Below are 26,921 nucleotides of genomic sequence, written 5' to 3'. Positions count from 1 at the left end.
CCGCCCCCGCCCCTGCCCCAGACCAGCCCCGCGCGCCGGCCGGCGCCGGAATTTCCAACGTCGGTGTTTGGGTTCCCCGTGGTGCAGGGGCTGCAGGAGAGGCACGCGGGCTCGTCAGGCGTCTCGCGTGGGGTGGGGTGGGGTGGGGTGGGCTGGACTGGGCCAGGCCGGGGGGCTGGCGCGGAGGTAAACAGACGGGCCCTCTTCGCTCTACGTGCCCCAGCATTAGAGGGCGAAGTGACCAAACTCTTTGCGAGCGTTTACTGCGTACCTACTACGTGCAAGGTACTGGACAACCTAGAGGAATAGGCCATTGTCCCCGTCTCCGGGGAACTGGGAGGATGGACCCGAAGATATATGGGCTAGAAAACAGCAGCCATCGAACAAGGCAAACCGTTAAAGGTCAGGTGCTAAGGAAGGCTTCTAAATGAGGTTGCCACTGGTGACCTTTCAGCTAAATGAGGAGCCCATGAAACCAGAGGAGGTGAGGGGATGGCTGTTCCTTCGGAGGGAACAGAATGAGCAAAGACAGGGAAGAGGAGAGCACCTGGCTTGTTGCAGGAACTGGGACTAGGCCAGTTTGAGGGAAGTGTAGAATTTGAGCAGGAATGTACTGTGAGATAAGTGGGAAACGTAGATTGGTGCCTTCTTGGGCTCACTTGGACGAAAAACAAGCTTATTTTATCCATCATGGCTTACTGAATCCGAGAAGCCATCTAGTGTTTATGTGAATTGTATGTAGGTATTTATAAAATTAGAGACGCAGGTCAACATATTTTTTCAATGACTTATTCACCATTCCTGATGAGAACCAAACGTTTGGCAGCCCTTTATCCATTATTATGCGCATCCTGAAGCTTCAAGCACGAGGCAAAGACCACTTCAAAGGTAACATAGTGGCTTGAAATTAAGTGGTTGGGATGGAGTTTGAATGTTTTATATTTTTTATATTTAAAACAATACCATCTGAATACCAGGTGTGGAGGGCACAGTGAGTAGACAAAACCAAGAGAAAGGGGAAGGTTGTCCTAACCACAGGATTTCTTATTTCTGGATGCAGCCTTTCTGCAACAAGAGCTCCTTCCCTGTGACCATTGTACATCCCTGCAGCCCCTGCTCTAGGCTCCCCTGAGATTCCTAAGACATCTTTTCCTCCCCCATCCATCAATGTTTGATCACTAGGAGGAGGGGGTAGAGGATAAGTACTGTGCCTTCGCTCAAGGAGGTTATAATGTGTCAGCTCTTAACTTCCGTCAAAGACCACCAAAATAACCTGTTGATCAAGCAAAGACAAATGTATTACAGGAGGTAAGAGAAACCACTGTGTTGACAGAGTCTTAGTAGCATCTCAAAGAGGGAGGTCAAGAGTGGGATGGTTTCAGAGGGTCAGGATTAATTTAAGACAGGTCTTTCAATGAAAGCATGATTGAGATGGGACTAAATTTGTTATATAATCTTTTAGGATTAGTAGACACAAGGAGGGAGAGAGTTTTGAAGCAAACCTAGAAAAGTCAACAATGGTTTGATAAACGCAAGAGTAATTTTGTTGAGAAGGGGCTGTTTTACCCTGATGAAGGCTAGGTCGGTTGTAGTCTGTTGTTCAGTCAAATGGACTTTGAGGAAGTTCTTGAAACTGCAATAAAGTTACTTGCAACTTCATTTTTTCAGACAAGAATTTCTTGGGATTGAAGTCATGTTTATGCAGATGTTAGGGTTGTAAAGTCATGTTGAGGTAGTCGGTTTTAGTTCTTAATCCTATTGTGCGGCTGTAAGTAGTCTTAAGTTCTCAGTTTTTCAAACTGCCATACACAGTGAAATCATTTTGGTGGATTATGATCTGCATTTTTTTCTTAATGAAATAGAGAAAATAAAACCAAACTAGAGACCATAGTCTATAACAAAGGGTAAACACTTTTGTGAAACTTTTGTTTTGGTTATGTATCATATTCCAACAAATCTAAAATGTCATCAATTACGACAGACCGTTATTTTATGTACTATGAAGAAAGCGAAAACTATCAAAATAATGATACCCTATTGCTACATCCTGATCTCAGAGATATTAAAATGGAGGAAGTACTTCTTAAAATTGTTGAACTATAAGGTATCTATAAATGTGCCAGTTGGATTACAGTGGCACTGTTTATTGCTCATTATTGCTATGAGCTATGTTATTGTTAAAAAGAGTTTGAAAGCCACTGTTGTAGTGGAAGAATGCAGGAAAGGAACAGGTAAAGTACACCATAAGGCAGCTTGAGATTAGTGCGTCCCGAACAGAGATGCAAATTACCTGCTCTTGTTGGAAGGAACAATTCATAAAGGACTGGGAACATCAGGAAAGTTCCAACAAGAAGACAGAGCATTTGAGCTGGGCTTGATTCCATCAGGAAGTATGAGGAAAAAAGAAATTTCAGGATGAGAGGGCAGAGTGTACAAAGTCATGAATGTGCTGGGCACACTTTGGTAAAAAGTCTTACAGGCCTGGGGGAATGAAGGCAAGTTAGCACCAGTTGAGAAAGCCTTATTTGGATGCCAGAACTTTTGGATTTATGCTAAAGGCAGAAGGAGAGGAATTTAGATGATTCACCTAGTATTTTAGAGTCATAATTCTGCTATGAATGGGAAGGGTAGATTAGATGAGCAAGAGGTTGGCAACAGGAAGAGGGCAGGAGGATCCATTGTTGTTTTCTGCTCTGTATCCAGTCTGCTTTACACTGGTAACAATACTCTAATGTCCTTTAAGGAGCCCTTTCCTGTATAAGTCAGAATTCTTTTTGTTACAGTGGCAGAAAACCCAATCCAAACTCTGGTTTAAGCATGAGAGAAAGTGAGAGAATGTGTCTCGATTGGGCACAGAATGGGGATGACAATACAAGTGATATTCTTGGAGCCAGATCAACTGGACTCCATGAGGGGAAAGTCTTGAATTACCCAGTTGCTCCCATTTTGCCTATTTGAGTTTAAATTCCCTCATTAGACTACTTATTTTATCTTTTTCCATTCTGATGACCATCTTCCCATGAAAATAAACTGTCAATATCTTGATTTTCAAGATGAAGGGAAAAGCGGATTTTAGAAATAAGACCACTAAGCTTGATGCCAATTCCTGGAAATTTTCTAATGTAAATCATTGAACATGATATGTTAGGGAAAATATAACAGTTAATAGGAGTCATCATGGATTCTTGTCAAGTAAATCATGACAAAGAAATACCACTTCCTTTCTTGATAGGATTATTACATTACTAAACAAAGATGTTGGTCATTTCAAAAAGTCAAGACACTTTTGTGGATAAGATTGAGAAATATGGGTTTAGATAATTGCAGAGAATTGATTCAAAGAGTGCTAATTACTGGAGTGACATTAATCTTGAGGCCTCAAATTCTCAAGAAGAGCAATGCAGATTTGTCCTCCTTTGTCCAGACCTGAGCAATATTTTTATCAATGTTTTGAGTTAAGATATCAAATTTGAGGAAGATATAGAACTCAGATCAGAATATGATGACAGAATAGTTATTCAAAATCATGATTTTTCTTTTAAAGAAGATGACATTTGGCTGCAATAAATACAAAGTGTAGTATCTTTGTTCAGAAAAATCATTTGAAAGGGGCCAGGATTTGGGGAACAGCTTGACCTGATAATGTAACTATAAGTTACAGATATTCATGCAGTGTGAGCTGTCACCGAACAACTAACAAAATGTAGACTGTGTTAATGCAAAACAGTGTTCAGTTCACGGGGGCACCAGACCTATGCTATTCAGCTCAGGATTTCTGAACTCATGTGTTCAAATATAGATACCACATAAAAAGAGCTACCTTGCATAACAAATCAGAATTCATTAGGAAGAGACATCTAGGAAGAGTGTGGAAACCATTTTTTCTCTGAAGAAAAGATGAGGGAATTGGGTCTGCTTAACGTGCAGAAAAGCAATTTGCTGAAGGGTTGTTATGCAGAGAAGAGAGTAGATTTATTCCATGTTGCACTGGAGTTCAAATCTAAGACCACCAGGAGGGCTATTACAGAGAGAAAGATTTTGAATCAGTGTAAGAAAGGACAGTTTTGGATATTGGAACTGAGCTACAGTGGACAGGACCTCCTGGTGAAGAGCGCTACATCACTGGAAGCATTCAGTCAGAAAACAATGGCCACCTGTCAGGGATGCTATAAAAGAAATTGCTGGGGGGAGGAGGGACCTGCAAAGAGGTGATAACATCCGAGGTCTTCTCTAACTATTGATAGAAGCTTCTATGTGTTGATGTTTATACTCTCAATTTAAAATGATTGCATTCCTAGACATGGTTTCTAAAAGAACACATTGTAATTTGATTTGTAAACAAAAGAACTTTCCACTGAAGAAATTGGTTGCCAAGTACAGTTGATTCTTGTTGTTTGTGGTAGTTATGTTCTGTAAAGTCACTTTGAGCACTGAATTAGTAACTGCTGAACCATTGCTTCTAAGGGAAATACAGGATTACTTTCCTGCAAACCTCTGGTCATGTTTTCACCAACCAGTCAATACATAACCTTGTTTTATGTGTGCTTCTTTAAAGACATCTTATTTAATATATGTTGTTGATTCATTAACATTGAACTCTGACCAATAGCACTGTAACTCATGCTGAATGAAGCTTATCTAACACATACTTTCTCCGAAAGGCATATCACAGCTTTCTTACATTTATAGCCAGCACATCAGAACTATGCTTGGGGACCATTTTAAACAGCTAAATCACCAACAAAAAAGCAAAAAATGCAAAAAACATGGTGCTAACTAGACCACAGAAAGGACATTTGTTTATAATGTGAGAGTTGAAACAAGAAGGCAGAGTGTTGCCTCGTTCAACCTCAGTGGGAACATACACAGAGGGCAACAATTTTTTCACCACTCTGCATGTCAGAAATGCTGTGAGTATTGATTTAGGGGTTCCAAATAAATTTTAGCAAGTAGGCAAATTCGCAAGCAATCTGCGAATAATGAGGATTGACTGTAGTTAAAGATTATGAAGAGAATGTTTTCAGTCAGGATCCAGTGAAGCTGTATCTAAAGTTCAATGAGAGGCAGACCACATGAAGGTTTTTTGAAGCGAGAGACACCTGTAAAGGAAGATCAAGGGTCCTACATTTAACGTGATGGGGCAGCAAAGAGCTTACTCCTTGGGAGAATGGTAATAGCATTTATCAAGTAACGTGTTTCAGGTAAACACTTTGTAAACATTATTTCATTCTCTTAGGCTATGGTAAATAGGATTTTGTAGGAAAGCTGCAATAAACTACTTAAATTTTTTAGACAAAACCTGGCTTTCCTTGTAACAAAATCTCTGAAACAATCTGTACACGTACTTTTTATTTATTTATTTATTTATTTTTGGCTGCGTGGGTCTTCGTTGCTGTGCACGAGCTTTCTCTAGTTGCGGCGAGCAGGGGCAACTGTTCATTGCGGCGCACATGCTTCTCCGCGCGAGCTCTAGAGTGCAGGCTCAGTAGTTGTGGCGCACAGGCTCCGAGGCACGTGGGATCTTGCCGGACAGGATCTTCCCGTGTCCTACACTGGCAGGCGGGTTCTTAACCACCTCACCACCAGGGAAGTCCCTTCACTTTCTTTTTGAACAATGGTTATATAACTAAATATGTAAATGTACTGGGAAATACCTATTGGGGTAATTTTACAAAAATAGCAAGTAATCAAAGGATCCTCCCTGTAATTTATCTGCCTTGAAAGTCAGTATTTTGTGGAAGTCGGATAAATTTGTAGAAATGGTAGAATTAAACGACTAATACAATAGTTGTAGCTCCCGCCTGCCATACACACACCTACACGCATACTTTTTAAGAGGAGCAGAGAGATGGTGACACTCTTGGCTTTAGGGAAATATGGTCCAAAGGTTTTCTTATTTTCACTCTGTCCATCCTCCTCCTATCTTGAGAGCCCCATTAGCGTAAGGAGAACAGATGCTCCTGAGTTCTGGAGATAGTCCGTATTTTTGAAACTTGAACGCTTGAGACCACAGTCTTCTATAAACATCCTCAGTTTTTGAGAACAACCTGGGCCTCCAGCACATGACCAATGCAAATAAAAGATTAGACAAGGTGTTCCATAGCCCATCCACAGAGTGATAAATATTTTGAGTTGTGGGGGCAAAGCAGCTTTCAGTACACAAGGTCATTTCCCCTCCTTTTTGTACTCCAAAATAGTCAAGCTATCTGTCATTTGGGGAAGAAGGTAATCACTATCTGTTAACTCTAAGTAAACATGCTGAAGGTGTGTTTACATTGGTTATTCTGAGTGCTCAAGTTATCAACCAGTATATAATATGGTGCAGTAGGTCTACCTTCCACAATGTGATCTCCTTCTATTTGACATATTTTGCCAGCTGGCAGTTACCACCACTGGAAGAAACTTCCCTGAAGATGTCATCCCCAGAGACCAGTACCCACCTTGAGTCTTTTGTTTGTTTGTTTGTTTGTTTATGGCTGCATTGGGTCTTTGTTGCTGTGCTCGGGCTTCCTCTAGTTTTGGCGAGCAGGGGCTATTCTTCATTGTGGTGCACGGGCTTCTCATTGTGGTGGCTTCTCTAGTTGCAGGACACAGGCTCTAGGCACACGGGCTTCAGTAGTTTCAGCACATGGGCTCAGTAGTTGTGGCTTGTGGGCTCTAGAGAGCAGGCTCAGTAGTTGTAGCGCACGGGCTTAGTTGCTCCGCAGCATATGGGATATTCCCAGACCAGGGATCAAACCCGTGTCCCCTGCATTGGCAGGTGGATTCTTAACCACTGCGCCACCAGGGAAGTCCCACCTCTGGAGTCTTGACTGAAGCCTTCACTGTTTCTAGCAATACCCTAGGAGTGGTATTCTGAAAGGGAAATGGCCAGACCCTCAGGAGGCTTAAGATCCATCTGCCCATCCTGTGTAGCTCTATCCCTGTGAATTCCTACCCTAGGCTACCACAGACCTCCCCCACCTTTGGCCTCCACCCCACCCCATATCCAGGGCATTATGCAGGACCACACGCTCAGAAACACCCCATGCTTGGTTTAATACTCTCCTATTGCCATCTTGAAATTCCTAATAAGTTTATCTTTGAACTCATGTTTTGTAGTGCATTTGGATGGGACAATAGAGTATGCATGTGAGCAGAAGAGAGGCGCAATGGGTGTCCACTGTTCCTTGCCACCCCATTCACATATAGCTTTCTTAGGGCCCCATAAGCACAGAATTCTGGTGGACCCAAAAGGCATTGGAGTTCAGTGAAACAAAGCAAGTGAGTATAAGGTTTGTTACATCTACAACTGAGTAACTGGGGGTGCTGATAGCTCTGAGAGGCCATGCTTTCCACTGGAACCAGAACTTGCTTCAAACGCAGAAAGAAGGCAGTGGCGTTCTAGGAAGCACAAATGATCAAGGAACCCTATTGCATCCTTTCTTGCGTTACTTCCCCATATTAGCCAACAGCCTAGGCCAAAACATTTCTTTTGTCCTTTCAGCCCTTATTTACTCCTCAGTAAGTCAAAGGTAGAGAGTGTTGGTTGAATGTGTGTATCAAGAAATGAAATAATAATCGTTAAGTTAGTTTTCTGCAGTCTTTTCCACTGCTCTGGTGAGAACAAAATATATATGCATGTAGGAGCTGCAACATAGAAATTGTGTCATTTTGGTGATTTCACATAGGAGTTAAATACTCATATTTGTATTTCAAACTCTATTTGCATCTTACAATATAAAAATTAATTATAAAAGTCATGCTGACAACTTAAATTTTTAATTTTTCCTTACTTAAAATATTAGTTATGATTATTGACTATCTAAATTAAACACCATAAGTCAAGAGAGAGAGACCAGAAGAAAGGGAAAAGGCTTTATATTTTGGTACCTTTAGCTCCATCCATTTTTTTTCTACTTTTTGAATAAGAGGCCCCAGAAATTATGTAGCCAGCTTTGAACCCCCCACCCCACCCCCCCAAAGAATCCCAACAGCCCTGCTCCGGAGATGGTGGATCAGGGAAAGACTCCACACCTGACCCCACTGTCTTCACTGACAGGGTTAGGTCAGGAGAGGTGAGAGAGTATCTCTGCCCCATGGACCAGGCATCCAAGGCTGCTGCAGTGCCCAGCTGCCCTCAGGCAGGAGCTGCATTTCCTGTAGTAAACACACTGGCTTCTGCTCATGGAGGTAGGAAGTGGGGGAGGAAGGAAGTCCGTATTCTGCTGCTGGGGCACATTTTCCCATGGAAACAATGCTGTAGGTCACAGTTCTCATCCTCTCATAATCAAGCTGCTTGTGGCCTAAATGGGCTTCTAACAGTCAGCCTGAGGACCTACCAGTATTTGTCACATTGTTTCTCTGGGGAAAATGCATTTTCAGTTTCAAACAACTAAGAAGTCAACTTTTGGGAACATAACTCAGTCATACAGGAACTATCTTTATTTTCTTAGCTCAGGAGAAATGCTGAGAACACAGAGAAGGATGGTGTCTGTAAGACCCAGATAAACAACTCAACATTAACGAGAAGGTTATTAATAGTAATAACTTCACTTTATTCTCTGGGTGGTATGAAGAGTCCAGTCCTAAAGATTTGCAGCTTGAAGAACTTGATTGCAGGTTCACCATGGTTGATTGGTCTCTAGCAACCAACACATACCAACCAAACCCAAGAGACTGCACTATAAACCAGATGCCAATTCATAAAGAACACAAGAAAAGCTGTGCTGAGTTGGACAAAAGATTCGTCTGGTCTGGTATTCTCTGACAATGGCTGTGAATTCTATGTGTTACTGTAAACTCTAGTGTGGGGCATAGTATCTGAATATAGTGTCCTCCCAATAAAATGTTTGTTGAAAACGAAGTGTTTTTGAATATTATAATTGACCTCTATGACATAAACTTCAGAAAGGTAAATAAGAATTTCCTCCAAATATCCACTTATTTACTCCTTTTTTTTTTTTGCAGTACGCGGGCCTCTCACTGTTGTGGCCTCTCCCCTTGCGGAGCACAGGCTCCGGACGTGCAGGCTCAGCGGCCATGGCTCACGGGCCTAGCCACTCCGCGGCATATGGGATCTTCCCGGACCGGGGCACGAACCCATGTTCCCTGCATCGGCAGGCGGACTCTCAACAACTGCGCCACCAGGGAAGCCCTTTACTCCTATTTTTAAAGCAACTTTCTTCTTAGGGAATCTGTTTGATTATTTTAGTTGCTCTTTTCTCTCACCTGGTATACTGATTAGGCTCTTTTTTAAGGTTTTGGGGCAGAATTAGATGCTTGACCCCAGGTATAGCTTCATTATCATTTTGTTGAATATAGGACAAAACAGTGCTTTCAGTTTTGTTTTCCATGTTTTTAGCAAGGAGGCTAAGAACTTGGAAATTATTGCTATATGACTTTAAGAAACAGTCAACAATAACTCATGGTTCTTTTTCTTGAAATAAAACATAGCTCCAAGCTCATCTTTCAAGTGTCCTTCAGACTAACAACCTAAATGCATTATCCAAAATCAGTACAGAATGAAACTAATTTGCCATACTTCTGTCCACTCACATAGCCTTGTTTATTTATCTTCAATTTAGATTGATCTGCTTGGTGTTTACTACTCTGGAAAGCTTAAGGACACCTCAGCCTAGTGACTTTTCTTTTTTTTTTTGCGTTATGCGGGCCTCTCACTGTTGTGGCCTCTCCCATTGCGGAGCACAGACTCTGGACACGCAGGCTCAGCAGCCATGGCCCATGGGCCCAGCCGCTCCACGGCATGTGGGATCCTCCCGGACCGGGGCATGAACCTGTGTCCCCTGCATCGGCAGGCGGACTCTCAACCACTGCGCCACCAGGGAAGCCCCTGTGACTTTTCTTATATGAGCCCACTTTCAAACAGTCTATGAAAAGTTTTAAGTAAGTCCCCTAGCAGTAATCCTTGAGGACTCTACTCTGAAATCAGAAAAATCCATCTGGTATTGGGGAACCAACAGTAGTCAGCAGACCTGCATACTGGCACCAGTTCTGCCACTTGTTAGGGTACAGGCAAGTCATTTAATCTTATCATAAAAATGCCTCTCCTCCCTTGCAGGTTTGTTCCAAGGATTTCATGAGATAATGTGTGTGAAAGCACTCTGAAAATGCTAAACGACTGTATAAATAAGTGGTGCTATTAATATCTCCACCCAGAAGCTTGCCTGTTTAAACCACGGTTTCCTAAAGTTAAGGCAGCTCTCTCTTTCATTCAATTCATTCCACAGATATTCTTTAAGTGCCTACTTTACCCAACATAGAACTTTGTCCCCATTTTCTGAGTAACTTAGTTAAGTAGGGCTTTTCTTCAACGTTTAGTATGTAAATTTGTAAACACTTTTTTTTTTTTTTAAATGTAGCTTTCACTGTTTCTATGCTTATTTATCCCTCAAAGAATTGTGGTCAAATAGTGAAACATGAGACATGCCGTAGCATGCTGCAAAGGTAGAGGGCCAGAAGAGTCTCTGCCTGCATCTCCCACAGAAAACAGGAGTGTCTTCTATGCAGCCCAGGAGAGACGAAGGGAAAGTTCAGACAGGGTATAGCTGATGGCATAGTGAGAAGGGGAGGAGGAGGAACTGTATATAACTTCTCAGATCCCAACAATCAGTATTATAAGAAATAGATTTACTTACATGAAAGCAGCTTACGGAAATCTCCTTTAGCTGGTGGCCCATTCAGCAAAGAAAAATTTCTTCCAGTTTTAGAAGCTTCTGAAGGTTTATAAATACTGTTTCCAAAGGAAATATAAAAGGCAAGTGATTCTTGGAGAAGAGGAAAAAAGACAGATTTAAAAAAATGATTTAGCTGTACAGCAGGTTATGAAGGAGGGAAAAGGAAGAGATTAAAATGATTCTTTCCCTCCTCCCTCTGTGACTCAGAGATTAATTTTAAAAATAATCTTCATCCCAGTATGGGAAGCTGAGCAAAGACTCACATCTTCACATTCCAAGTTCCATGATGGCCTTGGAGAGGAAAGGAGCAAAAGGAAGAGGGAGATAGGAAACAGTAACTATTAAAGATAATCTGGAAGAGGCTTTACCTACTCAGAAGAGGTGAGATGAAATTAAAGGCAGGTCTAGCTGTGATGAAATAGGCATTTTCTGTTATCGCCCTATTCTGAAGTATGTTGTATCAGCAAGGATGAAGCCTCAACTTGTCTTTTCATTCTTACCTCCCACTAACTCTTCTGGTGATCCATATTTTACTCATTCAAATGAATTTTCATCTTTCAACACCATTCCTCTTTCTTTGTAGCAGCAACAGAAGGCTTTTTTCTAGGTGTTTCCTAAGTCACATTTAATTTATGTAAGCATGTTCATTTTTTTAAAGTTTTTTTAAATTTTGAAAGTATTAAAACTTACAGAAAAGTTGTACACATAGCATAATGAACTTTTTTTTAACTGACTAATTTGAGAGTAAGTTGCTGGCATGACATCTGTGGTGGAAATTGAGATGCATTGACCAGATACCCTTCATGGAAGGACTTGTTGCTCAACTGTGGGGTCAACAAGCATCTGTCCACTGTCATTCCCTTCAGGGTTGGCCTCATCTGCAGAGAGCTACCTTGCCCAAGGAGATGCCCCTTTCCCAGGTGGCCCAAATCCAAGGACTGATCAAGGGAAGGATAGAGCGGCCTGGCTATTTTGGCCCTGTGCAGGGCAACTTCAATGGGCCATTTCTGCTCAAGAGCTCCCAATGGGGTTAGTTGAGTTTATCAGCCTGTATCTCAGATCAACATCTTCCTCTGCCCAATTCTGTTTTCTTTCCTCCAACCCATAGACATGGATCTCAAGAGCTCGCCTTCATAATTATCCTGAACACTAAAGTCTGTCTCAGAGTCTGCTTCCTGGAAAACCCAAACTGCCACAGTTGGAGCCAGGAGAGATCAAGAAAGCAGATGATAAGATGGGGTTTTGAAGCTGGATCACTACCCAGCTGGTATGAGGACCTCATCACTGGTGATGGATGGAACACAGATAGTCCTTGGCATAAGGTAACAGTACAGTTACTAACACTTTCACCAGTGGTGAATTGGGATAGTATACTAGTGAAAGAGAATGTATTAGTTGATACCATATATGGAGAAAATAGTAACTATAAGGACAGTGGGATTGGATGGTTATTGCTTAGCTCTATTAAAGCTCTAGGAGAAGAAAACAAAAAGCTAAGAGAGTGGCTAGCAGGCAACTGAAAGCCAAGTATGAAAGCCAGAGGGTCTCTTTGGTAAAGAGGCTTTCATAACCTGCAGAGGGAGTGCAGAGAAGGCTGAGGACCAGACCACACTAAATCATCAGTGTGGCCAAGCTCCAAAGAAGGTTAAACTACTAATAAACTAGGTCTCCTAATCCAAGGACAGGGCTGTTGTTGGGAAAGAATGAGACCCTGACACATGGGATGGAGACATTTGAATTGATGCCCCCCAATATCTTATATTCCCAGGTTCCTTTTGATCCTCTGAGCCTGCAGAAGTGAGCCACCCTTTTCTACTAAGAGCCATACACGCCCCTAACTTGAGACAATGCCAGGGCCTCTTCCTGCAATACAACATGTGTCTCCTCAGGATCGTCCCCCACCAACCCTCCTGTCCACTAAATCTATAACTAGGGTTAAGTGGCAGCATAATCCATCTGGGGGCATGCTAGGCCTGAGAGGGGAGGAAAGAAACCATATCCCAAAGGAGTGAAAAGATTTAACCAGCATGGATTGCAGGAGGTGGGGGAATACACATGGGACTAGATTCTGAGGGTACTTGATCAAGGGGGATAGAACATAAGATTCAAAAACAATTTGGGTACATTCTCCCAAAATATAAGATTTATACTCTGTCAAAAGACCCCAGGAATTGGTGCAAACTTACTAGTAAGATGGCTCCTATGAAGCATGGAAAAAGTGATGACCCATGCTAAGAGATATCAAAATGCCATAAATGTCTTGGCAGATGGTAGAGGAAAGGATTAAAACACTAAGGGAAATCAAAAATAATAAAATACCTAGGAGTAAATTTAATAAGACATATACATTGAAGACTACAAAACTTTGTTGAAGGAAATGGAAGAAGACCTAAATTAATGGAAAGATATTCCATGTTCATTTATTGGAAGATTAATCTCCAAATTGATCTGTAGATTCAAGGTAATCCCTATCAAAATCCCAGCTGGCTGTTTTGCAGAAATTAACAAACGGATCCAAAAATTCATATGGAAATGTCAGGGACCTCGAAAACCAAAACAATTTTGAAAAAGAACAAAGGTGGAGGGTTCAATTCCCAGTTTCAAAACTGACTACAAAGCTATAAAAACAGTGTGGTACTGGTATAAGGATAGACATGTAGATCAAGGGAATAGAATTGAGGGTCCAGAAATAAACCTACACATTTATGGGCAGTGGATTTTCAACAAGAATGCCAAAAAAATACTATGAAGAAAGAATCGTTTTTTCCAGCAAATGGTGCTATCCACATGCAAAAGAAAGAGTTTGGACACTTATCTCCCAAAATACACAAAAATTAACTTAAAATGAATCATAGTCTTAAATGTAAGAGCTAACACTGTAAAACTCTTAGAAAAAAGTAAGTGTGAATTTTTGTGACCTTGTATCAGGCAATGGTTTGTTAGACATGACACAAAACACAGTCAACCAAAGTTGCACTTCATCAAAATTAAAAGCTTTTGTGCTTCAAAGGACACCACCAAGAAAGTCAAAGACAACCTACAGAATTGGAGAAAATATTTGCAAATCATATTCTGATAACAGTCTAGTATCCAGAATTTATATATATATATGTAAACTTTACTCAACAGTAATGACAAATAACCCAATTTTAAAATAGACAAAAGATTTGAATAGTCATTTCTTTTTTTTTTGAATAGTCATTTCTTTAAAAAAGATATACAGATGGATAACAAGCATATGAAAATATGTTCAATATCAGTAGTCATTACAGAAATGTAAATCAAAACCACAATAAGATACCACTTCACACCAATAGAATGACTATAATAAAAAATTTTTGAAAAGAAAGGAAAAGAAGTGTTGGTGAGGTTGTGGGGAAATTGGAACCCTCATACATTGCTGCTGGGAAGGTAAAATGGTGCAGCCAATTTGGAAAACGGTGTGACAACTGCTGAAAAAGTTAAGCATAAAGTTACCATTTGACCCAGCAATTCCACTCCTATGTATATTCCCCAAAGAAATGAAAACATAACGGCCACACAAAAATTTGTACACAAATGTTTAAGGGAGCATTATTCATAATAACCAAAAGGGGGAAACAACCCAAATGTTCATCAACTGATGAATGGGTAAATGAAATTTGCTATACCTGTACAATGGAATACTGTTCAGTTACAAAAAGGAATGAGAGGGCTTCCCTGGTGGCGCAGTGGTTGGGAGTCTGCCTGTCGATGCAGGGGGCACAGGTTCGTGCCCCGGTCCGGGAGGATCCCGCATGCCATGGAGCGACTGGGCCCGTGGGCCATGGCCGCTGACCCTGCGCGTCCCGCAACGGGAGAGGCTGCAACGGTGAGGGGCCCACGTGCCGCAAAAAAAAAAAAAGGAATGAGACTGATATATGCTACAACATGGGTGAACCTTGAAAACATTATGCTAAGTGAGAGAAGGCAGACAAAATGCCACACATATTGTGTGCTTCCATTTAATGATATGTCCAGAGTAGGCAAATTCATAGAGACATAAAGTAAATTAGTGGTTTCCAGGGGCTGTCAGTAGGGAGAATAAGGAATGACTGCTAACTGACACAGGGTTTCATTTTGGGGTGATGAAACTACTCTAAAATTGTTTGTGGTGATGGTTGCCCAACCTTGTGAACATACTAAAAACCTATAAGTTGTGCACTTCAAAATGGTGAATTTTATGTATGTAATACTATCGCAATTTTTGAAAAAGGACACAGGGAAGTGGGCATGTTGGTATAGCTATACTATGTCAGGCCAGAAAACCCACCAGATGACTCTTCCATAGGAGGACCTGGAGGATACACCATCTACCAAAACAATAAAGAATGTGCTGGTGAAAGGGCACCAGAATCACTATGAAGTTCAGTAGCGGCTCTCTTTTGCAGGCTGGACTGATGATGGTAGGCGATGCTGTTATAAAACTGACTTCCTTATTAGCAATGGAGTTAATACAACCCAGAAATAATTGAACCAGGTGGCGTCACACACGTGTCAGAAACCATGTGGATGCAATTATGATAATAAGCAGCAAGATCAAAGTGGCAACCAGGGGCCCCTGACCTGCAGAGTTATGGAGATAATTAATAAAACATGGTGTCACTTGCTGAAAAATAGATGGGCAGCCAATAAGGGTACTAATCGGTTTGTACAAGCAAAAGAAAACAAAGAGGGTGTAGGGAATGGAACTATTTGGGAGCAAAGTTTTTGAATAGTATTGAAATTAAGTTGGTATTAATCTGAACAACATTGTTATAAATTAAGATGTTAATCATAATCCCAGCAACCACTAATAACTCAAATATATATATGACAGGGAAATTAAAATGTTACATTGGAAAATATCTTTTTAACACAAAAGATGGCAAAATATAGGAATAGAGGAGCAAAAAAGCTATGGCATATGGAAAAGAAGGCAAAATGGCAGTTGTAAATCCTTCAATATAAAATGACTCAGCCAGTTGATTCCCCCTTGGTCAATGACCACACCATTTCTGGCACAATGGATACTTGAAGAAAGTGGCCATGTGGCAGACATTGAGGCTATCCTGGGCCCATTAGCATGGATTCCCACTTATCAGTTATTGCCTCTGCCAAATGTCTACCTTGACAGCAAAAGAGATCAATGCTGAGCTCCTGATATGGCACCATTCCTCAAGGAGCCCAACCAACAAGTTGGTGGCAAGTTGACTGAAAGGTAGAATGTTTCGTTCTGACAGGAATGGACAAATATTCTGGGTAAGGATTTTTTTTTTTTTTTTTTTAGCGGTACGCGGGCCTCTCACTGTTGCGGCCTCTCCCGTTGTGGAGCACAGGCTTTGGACGCGCAGGCTCAGCAGCCATGGCTCACGGGCCCAGCCGCTCCGCGGCATGTGGGATCTTCCCGGACCGGGGCACGAACCCGTGTCCCCTGCGTCGGCAGGCGGACTCTCAACCACTGCGCCACCAGGGAAGCCCTGGGTAAGGATTTAAAAGTCTTATCTTCAGGCCTCACTCTGGGCTTAAACAATATTTGATCCACCAGCAGAGGACTTCACATAACATTGCATCAGACCAGGGGACCCAATTTACAGTAAAAAGATGTGAGAGTGGACCCATGACAATGGTATCTGCTGGTTGTATCACTTACTGCAACACCCTGAAGCTTCTGGCCTGACAGAGTATTGGGGTGCCATGCTGAAGGTATGGCTGACGTGTTAGCTGAGATGCAATGCTCTGTGAGTGCCATCCCCCCGGATACATTAAACACATTGAATCAAAGATCTTTATTTGGTGCTGTGTCCCCAACAGGAAGAATACATGGGTCTGAGAAGCAAACTATGGAAGTACGAATAAACCTGCTTATCATTATTCCTAATGACCCAATGGGAAATTTATGCTTCCTGTTCCTGCGATTCAGAACCCTGCAGGGTCAGAGGACCTTGCTTCTAAAAGGGGAATATTTCCACCCAAGGATACAGCAAAAGTCCCTTTGAACTACTAGCTTAAACTTCTGCTGGGCACTTTGGGCTCCTAGTATCCAGGGATGAGTGGGCTGGAAGTAGAGGAATCATCTTAGCAGGGGTATTAACCCTGATCATCAGAAGGACTTAGGTCTGTTGTTATACGATAAGGGTAGGGAAGACTGTTTTAGCACTCGCATGATCTACTTGTGTGCCTCTTGTTATTCTCTTGCCTAGTTGCAATAGTAAATGGATAATGCAGCAAGGACCTGGCGACCAGGAACCCAGACCTCTCTGGGATGTGAATCTAGATCATGACGCCATAAGTCACTGAGGCCAAGAGGAGTGGTAGCTGAGAATGAGAGGAATTTAGAAAGGATGGTTGAGAAAGGAGGCTGTAAGTTTCAATTGCAGCCCCAAGACCAGCTGCAGCAGAGAGGGCTATCGTTTGTTTGTCCTACAAGCCTTCCTCTTCTAAGTTTCCCCAGGAGGAGAGGCTCATCAGAAACCTGAAGAAGCTACTCCTCAATGCGTATGAACAATTAGATCCGGGAGCCGCACAGGGAACGAACGTGGAGATGACCCACTGAGATTTCCCTTTGCAGAGGGACTTCTTGTCCCAGCTACTTGGGGCACTGTCAGCAGACAGCCTTTAGGCTTTTGGCAGCAGAGAGCTGCCTTATCAGAGCTCACACCCCTTTGGAGACAGCTTACATCCATTAACTGATCAAGGCGTGGTTTTAAAGCCCAGCCATTTCAGCCTGGTTTGGCACAATGCTGAAGGACCGTTTCAGCCCCAAAGCTCCTCATGGGGTCAGTTCAGGCTACTGGGCTTTCCTTATATGCAGCCTGCTTTTCCTTCCGTCTAAGCCTGCTTCCTTCTCTTCTATTCCACAGGTGTCGATCCCAAAGGCACTCCCTGATAAACATCCTGGACACTAAACTCTGACTCAGAGTCTTCTTCCTGCAGAGCCTGAACTGTGAAAATGCCCTGTTATCACAAATACTTTTAGTATGTATATTTTACTAGTGAATATTCATCTAGATAACCCCAGTACAATATCGAAATCAGGAATTTAACATTGATATGTTACTGTATGATCCTCATACCCCATTCAAATTTTGTCAATGGTCACAGTAATGTCCTCTGCCCAGAAATTGTGCGTTGTATTTAGCTGTCTCTTCAGTCTTCAATTTTGAACGGTTCCCTAGTCTTTGCTTTACTTTCATGACCTTGATACTCTTTAAGATTACGGCCACTTATTTTTGTAGAATGTCCCTCAGTCTGGGTTTGTCTGAGGTTTTGTGATGACTAAATATAGGTTATCTTTGGTGGAACGATTAGAGAAGTGATGCCATGTTCTCACTGTATCCTATTAGGTGGCACATGACTTCAGTTTGTCGTGTCACTGGTGATGCTAACTTGATTAAGGTGGCATCTGCCTTGTAATTAAGTATTTTGTGGGGAAGTACTTTGAGGCTATGTAAATATCCCATTCTTCATAATACTTCCTAGTTATTCTTTTTAAAATTTATTAGCCAAGGAATTCCTATTTTATTCAGTGGACAGTAACCCATTACTGTCGTTATTTTGACACTTAGACTGTTCCACATTTGGTCACTGGGAGCCTCTTCAAGTTGGCTTCTTTATTCTCTTAACATAACTCCATCATTCTTTTGCACTTCCTTGCTTGCTGCATGAGATAGTCCAAGCTTATTTTGTACTTTTCCTGCTCCAGCCCTGGAATCAGCCATTTCTCCAAGGAGCTCTGGTTCCTTCTGGCAGAGAATGGCATTCAGAAACTAAGATCTTGGCGTTAGATGTGCTCATTGCTATTGAGGTATCAACTGTTCTTAGGCCCTTTCAGCAGACAGATCTAGGGAATATATGAAATATATGTATGTATATGTATATATGTATTTATGTATATAAATTTACATTTATGTTTACACAAACACATTTTACATCTATATTTCTATATCTATATATATTCAAAATCATGAGTTCACGCTGATACCTCCAATTTCAATCCAATACCAACTAGTTCATTCTAGTTTTTTCATTATTCATATATGTAACTACCATCTCTACCAGTAACAAATGTAACTCCCATTATCCTTAGTATGACTATTATATTTCATCAATCCTTCTGTGCATAAATAATCTCCTGTGATTACCCCTTCCCCCTGTGTGGACACCTCCTCACCTTGCACTGGGCTGCTGCTCTGCCTTGGGCTCCAATGCTTGGGCTTGCTTGGGCTCCAATGCCCCAAGCTGGACCATCCCCTGCACAGTCACCTTCCTCACCCTGGTCTGACTCTGACACCCTGTGCCAGATGGCCTTCCTTCAATGGATGGCCTCCTTACCCAGCTTGATCTCTGCACCCACACTAGGCCTCCTTTCTTCCTCTCCCTTCCCCCTTCCCCTTGTGGATAGCTATCTTACCCTCATTGGGTTCCAACGCCTGGCAACCACAGGCTAACCCTCTGCAGGGACTCCATTCTCACTATGCTCAGGATACCACACTGGTCTCCCTCTCCGTGGGGGGGACACGCTCCTCATCCCAGTCAGGCCACCCTCCACACAGATGCCCTTCTCACCTGTCTTGGGCTTTGACACCTGCACCTGGCTGACCTTTTACCCAGATGCCCTCCTCACACCTTTCAGCCACCACAGTTCCACACCCCCACCAAGGACACCAACCTTGCTTGGCTCCATGAATTGGCTTTTGGCCTGATTTGTACAGAAAGGAGAGGGAAGAGGATGGGAAGGTAGAGGAAGAAGTGGCAGACCATTAATTCATTCTTTGAAGTTCATTTTTTTAAAGTTTTATTCTATTTATTTATTTTTTGGCCATGCCGCGTGGCTTGTGGGATCTTAGTTCCCCGACCGGAGGTTGAACTGCACCCTCAGCAGTGAATGCATGGAGTCCTAACCACTGGACCACCAGGGAATTCCCTAAAGTTCATTTTTAATAGAATCATTTTTCTGATATTCACTTCCAGTTTGGTTTGGGGCTCGATTTATTTCTTTTTTTCTTTTTCTTTTTTCTGACTAGATTTATTTCTGATGTCATGTCTGTTAAATTCATGTTTGCCAAAAGAGCCAAAGCTGCCTGCTCAGCCCATTCCTTATCTGTGATGGCCACCATCTCCTCTACCAGAACAAGATGGCTCACACAGGTCAATACACAACAGGTTGCTCACCATTCTTTTCAGTGGGGTTTTTGGGATAATATAGATATGGTTGTGCATATTTAGAAAAAGGGTATCTTGCTTTAATACTTCCAATTTCTTTTCCCTGTTTCCTTTTTTTCTCTTCCTATCAAAACTGTTAATCTTGCTAGGTCAGTTTAAATAGAACCTCAGTTGCCTCTAAATTTCCTAGACTTTTTCCCATAGGAAGATACTTCAAAGGTATCTCCAGATCCCAATAAGAATGGATTATTTGCTATTCTTCAAATATGCCCTCGGCTGTTCTACATGTGAGCCTTTATTCATGCTGGTGCTTCTGCCTGGTCTGTCATCTCATGGCTTCTCCAAAGGTCAAAGCCCTACATCCTGCAAAGTACACTTCATGTGCTACCTCCTACCAAAGTCTTTGTAAATATCCCCACCTCTGGACCCCAATAGAACTTTGTATGTATTTATGACATAGATCCTGTTCTGACATATTATCATTGCTGGGAGACAGGAAACTTGTTCCTTAGGTACAGGTACCATTCTTTTTCATTTATTTTCTCCCTGGAGGCCTTGCACATAGTAGAGACTACACATGTTTGTTGGATTGAAACATAATCAAGGTTTCTATACTTTATATTAATTTTTCTTTTTACATAGTATACTCTTCAAAACAATTAAACTCCCTAGTAGTTTTTTCTGGCATGAGACCTAAATTTTTTCCCTCATAGAAGAGAATGATATTTAGTTTTACCATCCAAAGGACAAGAAAGTTAATGTGTTTATCTTTTTCCAATATGATGCAATAGGTTGTATTAGTATACCAAGAGGTACAATCTAATCTCAAAGCAAATTCATATTTGCCTATGCAAGCCTATATTTTTGTCCTGCCCAAATGGTACACCATTTTGACTTTTGAAATTATTAAATATTGACATTGTCCTAGAACATATGCATTACTTTGCATAGTGAATAAAATCATATTTTCACCTGCAGAGAGATGGCCTCAATTCCTCACTCCCCACAGGAATTATGTAACTACAGTAGGAGACCGACCTGCTTCTTTTGTGTTGGTCTTAGCCTGGATTCTCATAATCTGTTCCGAAGTAGGGCAGTATCAAAAATCTAGGCTGCTTTGTCATATTTTTTTCTCCATTTAACTGTTTATTGCAAGGCCAATCATTAGATTGTAAACTCTTTGACTTGGAGTTGTCTTCCAAGTCTTTTGTATCCTTCTTTTGTAGGAGATGATAGCATACTGTAGATGTGCAATGAATGATTTCACCAAATTAGTCTTAGAGTGCTTGACTTCACTGGGCCGTCACTTCTAAGCTTGTTGTGTTCAGAAGCCAAAAATACGGACTTTTAGTGTTCTTCTCCTGCAAGTTCTTACTGCTTTTAGACCTCTGTTTATCCCTAGTGGCCTGATAGCTATTGCACCAAGTTTTTAGAGTTGGAAGTTTAATGAATTTTAAGACTCTCTCTCTATGTCATGCCTTGAAATTGGAAGAACTGAGTAGAGAAAGAAGGGTTGGGGACCATGAAGAGCTTTCCTGCTTAGAAAGAGAACTCCTTCTGACAGGTGTCTGTGGTAGGCTGAGTTATGGCTCCCCCAAAATGTCCATGTCCTAATCCCCGGACTCTGTGGATATTACCTTGTATGGCAAACAAACAAACAACCAAAAAATTCCAAGACTTTGCAGGTATGACTGAGGATTTTAAAATGGGGAGATTATTCTGGATTATCTGAGCGGGACCTAAATGCAATTCCATGCATCCTTAGAATAGGATAACAGGAGATGTGACACATAGGAGAGAAGGCAATATGACTATGGAGGCAGAGACTGGAGTGATGTGGCCACAAGCCAAGAGGTGCCAGCAGCCACTAGAAGCTGTAAGAGGCAAGAAACATGTTGTCCTACTGTCTCTGGAGGGAGCACAGCCCTGCTGGCATCTTTATTCAACCCAGTGAAACTGATGAACTTCTGGCCTCCAGCAATGTGAAAGGATAAATTTCTGTTGTTTTAAGCCATCAGGCTGTGTGGTAATTTGTTACAGCAGTTACAGGAAACTAATACAGTATCCTATATCTCAAATGTTTCTATATTTTCTTTTTACTGCTCCCCTTATTTAGCCTATATGTATGTATATATCCCATTTTGTTCTTTCTTTTCTTCCTGACAGATTTTTTCCTGTGGGTGTCCCTAAGAAAACAACTTTTCATACCCTTTTCAATTACTTAGATGTTGGGTTTCAAAACAATTTAATAAACATTTAGGGACCATCCACTGTGCCTCTAACATTGTTTAGAGACTTTGGGGGGACATAAAGAATAAACATAAACTCCACCCTCAAGTATCTGTAAATTAATTAAGAAACAGTTTACATAATGTTATGACCCAATGTGTGCTAAAGTACAAAGATAAATACCAAAGACAGGAAGTGCTGTAGAAATTCAGAAAAGTGAGTAACCTGTGAGGGGTATAGAGTAAATTGGGTGGGTTTTATTGAATAGGTGGATTTTGAAGGCCGGCATTTGGACAAAAGGAGAGGAGTTTAGATTTCATCCTCTGGGCAGTGATAATTCATCAAGAATTGCATCCCCACTGTTATTTCTTTTTGCAGTATGAAAGTAATCTAGGCTTTTCTTAAAACATTTCAGTGATATAAAAATTAGAATGTAAATATATCCCTATAATTCCACTACTCCTGGAGAAAAGCTTTGCTATCAACTTGACATATATTCTTCCAGATTTTTTTCTGTACATATGGTAATCTTGCTTATATAATTATTACAGAAATGGGATATGCTGTAAATATTCTTTTGCCACCTGTCATTAAAGACTTTTGAGCAAAATGAAAAGGAAAATCATATTGTAAGATGATTAATCTTACGGCAACATGTATGTAGATCTCCCTACTCTGTTCTAATTACAGTATGGACTGGACTTAGGGGAGAAATGGAAACAGAGAGAGAGAGAGAGAGAGAGAGAGAGAGAGAAAGAGAGAAGCTAATGGCTGTTACAATAATGTGGGCAAAAAAAATTAGGGTAATGGCTATGGCAGTAACTGACAAAGTAAGAGATTGGGAAATTTTTCTATTAAGAGTTAGGATATATATATATATTTCCAGATCTTGGGCCACATAAATAAAAACTAACTACTCCTTTTAGCTTTGAGAGAGGGAAAAAGATGAAAGATTCCATTTATCCACATTTTAAGTTAGTCACATGCTCTGATTGTAGTAATAACAATCCCAAAGGGAAGAAATTGCTTTCTAAGCAGTGACAGCAGGGTTATGTATTTTATATATAATGATGTCTTTTGTGATTATGAAAGCATTATATAATTATAAAAGCATTTGTAGAAAACATGGAAAATATTGAAAAGTAAAACAAAGAATAAAATCACCCAGAACCCCATCACTCAGCCATAACCACCATGTACATTTTGGCGTATTTTCTTTCAGACGTTTTCCTGTGCAAAGGAATGCACATAAATGAAATTGAGGTAATACAGGATACTTCTCTGAAACATACAATTTTTACTTGGCAGTGTCATAAACATCCTCCCATGTCTTTAAATATTCTTTTAAAAATCTTTGTTTTGTCAAATTGGCATTTTTATTCATTTTTGTGTGGATTACAACAGTGGTGCAATTTTGTTGTAAAAAATGCAAACAAACACAGAAGTAAGTAAGGTAGAACATGAAAGTCTTCTCATAATCTCACCTCCGAGGGGTATAGAGATGTGCTGGAGTCTGCTCACACTGGCTCATTAAGCTAATTGTGTGCGTACATCAAGAGCTTGAAATCAGCCATGGCAGGAGTACTTACGCTGTGGAGATCGGCAAACACCACCTATCAATGATTATTTTTCCCCCCTGGAAAACTGGTTGTTAAACTTTTACCAGAACATCACTATGCTATATCCTCCTAGACATTTTCTGTATATTTAAATATATATTTACATAAACATAGAAAACATCCAATTTTCTTTTTCCCCCCAGCTTTATTGATATATAATTAATATATAACGTGTAACTTTAAACTGTATAAAGCAGTAATTTGGTACATGTGTATATTGCAAAATGACTACCACAATAATATTAGTTAACACATCCATCACCTCAAATAGTTACAATTTGTGTGTGTGTGTGTATGGTAAGCACACTTAAGATTTGCAATCTTTGCAGTTTTGAAATATACAATATGGTATTGGTTGTTTTTTGTTTTTTTTTTTTTGCGGTACGCAGACCTCTCCCTGTTGTGGCCTCTCCTGTTTCAGAGCACAGGCTCCGGATGCACAGGCTCAGCGGCCATGGCTTACGGACCCAGCCGCTCTGCGGCATGTGGGATCTTCCCAGACCAGGGCATGAACCCGTGTCCCTGCATCTCAACCACTGCGCCACCAGGGAAGCCCACAATATGGTATTGTTAACTGTGGTCACCATGGGGGGTACATTACATACTCAGGACTTAACAAGTGGAATTTTGTACTTTTGACCATTCTCACCCACTCTCTCCTTGCTGTGTCCCCTCACCCCCAACCCTGGCAACCATCAATCTACTCTCTATGAGTTCAGGGTTTTTTTAGATTCCACATATAAGGAAGATCACACAGTATTTATCTTTCTCTGTCTGTCTTACCTCACTTGCATAATGCCCTCAAGTTTCATCCATGTTGTCTATAGCAGGATTTGCTTATTTTTTATAGCTAAATAATATTCCATTGTGCATTTTTCCACGTTTTCTTTATCCATTCATCCATTGATGAACACTTAGGTTGTTTCCATGTCTTGGCTATTGTAAATACAATGCAATGAATATGGGGGTACAGATATCTCTTTGAGATAGTGATTTCACTTCCTTCAGATACACACCCAGAAGTGGAATTGCTGGATCATATGGTAGTTTTATTTTAATTTTTTTTGAGACACCTCCATACTGTAGAAAACATCCAATTTTCCCATTGGCTTTGGCAATCCAACAATATATTATGCCCCTCTACTTCAAAACACATTCATCTACCTAATCCTTGCTACTTAGCACTTCACTCTGTGACTGCATTATAATTTATTTGAACAATTCTCCACTGATGGGTGTTTTGATTGGTTCCAATTTCTGGCTATTATAAACAAAGTTTCAGTGAATATTTTGTCCATATATGTCTGTATATTTGTCAAATTATTTTCTTGGGATAAATTTCTAGGCAGGAGATGTTGAATCAAAGAGTATTCCACAATTTAGATAGATGATACCAAAGTCCCTTTAAACGGTTTCTTATTTTTATACTCCCTTCACTGGTGTATGACAATGCCCTGAAAAACATAATTTAAATGATTGCATAGTATTTCAGTTTATAAATGTCTGATAATTTATTTGATCAATTTCTTACTATGGTGTTTACAGTATTTCTCATTTCTATAAACAATGTTATAACAAACACCCTTGAAAATCTTCAGGTGAATCTCTTATTTTCCTAAGATAAATTCTTTGATATGGAAGAACTACAGAGTCAAAGGTAAGAATATTTTTATGACATTTTTGTACATATTATTAGCTTCAGGTCAGTATTTAGTACTTAAGTTTTTTTTTTTTTAAGAATTTACTTGATGCTAAATAGAAAAAAATTTTTTTTCTAATGACTAATATTGTTTTTGGAAATAAAATCTTATGGCTCTTAAATAACCTTTAGGCTATTTTCCATTTAATTACTTCTTTGGGATTTTAGGCCCAGGATTCTACCCTATTCCCCCATCCAAATTTTGTTTCTGTGTTAAGTAGCAGGTTAAGTAGCAGATAAAAAATATAACATATACATGTGTGTTTGCATGTTGGAAAGTTAAATGTATCCATACATATATATGAATCATTTTTTTAAATTAATTAATTAATTTGTTTTTGGCTGCTTTGGGTCTTTGTTGCTGCGTGTGGGCTTTCTCTAGCTGCGGCAGGCGCTACTCTTTGTTGCAGTGCGCGGGCTTCTCATCATGGTGGCTTCTCTTGTTGTGGAGCACAGGCTCTAGGTATGTGGCCTTCAGTAGTTGTGGCACGTGGGCTCAGTAGTTATGGCTCGGGATCTCTAGAGTGCAGGCTCAGTAGTTGTGGCGCATGGGCTTAGCTGCTCTGCGGCATGTGGGATCTTCCCAGACCAGGGCTCAAACCCCTGTCCCCTGCACTGGCAGGCAGATTCCCAACCACTGCGCCACCAGGAAGTCTCTATATGAACCATTATTAACCTTACATAGTCGCACCCATTTAAGGTATGGGATTAACCCTACCTGTCATTTCCTTAATGAGTAACGAAATAAATTGCAGTCAAAGAAATGAAATCTTCACTGGACTCTTTAGGGAAATTTCATATTATGAAACCCAAGAAAAAAAATCTAAATTTCCCCAGAAGGTACCAGTTACTTTATTTAAATGTATCATTTTATCAGTAGATACATAAAAATCAGAGTGCTTATAGCTGAAAAATATTTCCTTAATGTTTGCCAGTCTTAAAAATACTGCTCTTTTTTTAATTGGGAAAAAAGAGAAAACAAATGGATATTTCTAAATATTTTTATAAGAAGTGTTTTGATTACTATCTAAAGTTAGTGTTTTTCAAATCTCTCCTTCACACCCCAAGTCAATTTTTTGTTAAGGAAAAATTGGTGAGGGTATATGTGGGTGTGTGTGTCTCATTTTGCAGAAGGAGGTCTCTTCAGGGTATACCATCACCACCTTGTGGCCTTTTGCCATATTACTGTTAAGGGGTTTAACACCATAATGCTCTTTTGCAATTGTAAGCATGAAATACAGTGTACCTCCTTTTGGTAATCCTTCTCTGGATTAGATGAAATAAACTGAGGGCCAGAAACTGCCTGCATGTAGGGTTCCCACCCTATGGTGAGATGATATCCCTGCATTTATGTTGTGTTTTCACATGGTGCTAAAACAACCAGTTGAGTAAGGAAATCTAGTGAAGAGATGTAATGAGCAGTTTTACTGTAAAGTGAAATGTTCAGTTATCTTTTGTGTTTTGTGTTTGCCGAATCTGTTTTAGTGATTCCTTCTGATTTGTAAAAATATTGGTTGGCACGGGAGCCTGTAAATC

At 40.6% G+C, this 26,921-nt stretch overlaps 1 long non-coding RNA gene across 8 annotated transcripts; it reads left to right on the top strand.

Annotated features, from left to right (window-relative positions):
- The first annotated feature begins 10 nt into the window (after positions 1-10).
- Positions 11-26,581, top strand: LOC137229395 (uncharacterized). 8 transcript variants are annotated; one of them, XR_010945669.1, is made up of 7 exons: positions 14-888; positions 8,950-11,998; positions 15,964-16,157; positions 17,537-19,823; positions 24,076-24,250; positions 25,285-25,343; positions 25,768-26,581. It is a non-coding gene; the product is annotated as an uncharacterized lncRNA (long non-coding RNA). The 8 variants fall into 8 exon arrangements; XR_010945663.1 differs by having other exon boundaries at positions 11-888; positions 24,076-25,343; XR_010945665.1 differs by having other exon boundaries at positions 25,285-26,581.
- The last annotated feature ends 340 nt before the right edge of the window (positions 26,582-26,921 follow it).

Source organism: Pseudorca crassidens, chromosome 1 (genome assembly GCF_039906515.1).
Source record: "Pseudorca crassidens isolate mPseCra1 chromosome 1, mPseCra1.hap1, whole genome shotgun sequence".
In the NCBI taxonomy this organism is placed as follows: domain Eukaryota; kingdom Metazoa; phylum Chordata; class Mammalia; order Artiodactyla; family Delphinidae; genus Pseudorca; species Pseudorca crassidens.
Note: the sequence above shows the minus strand (reverse complement) of the source record. Positions and strands in the feature narration are given on the sequence as shown.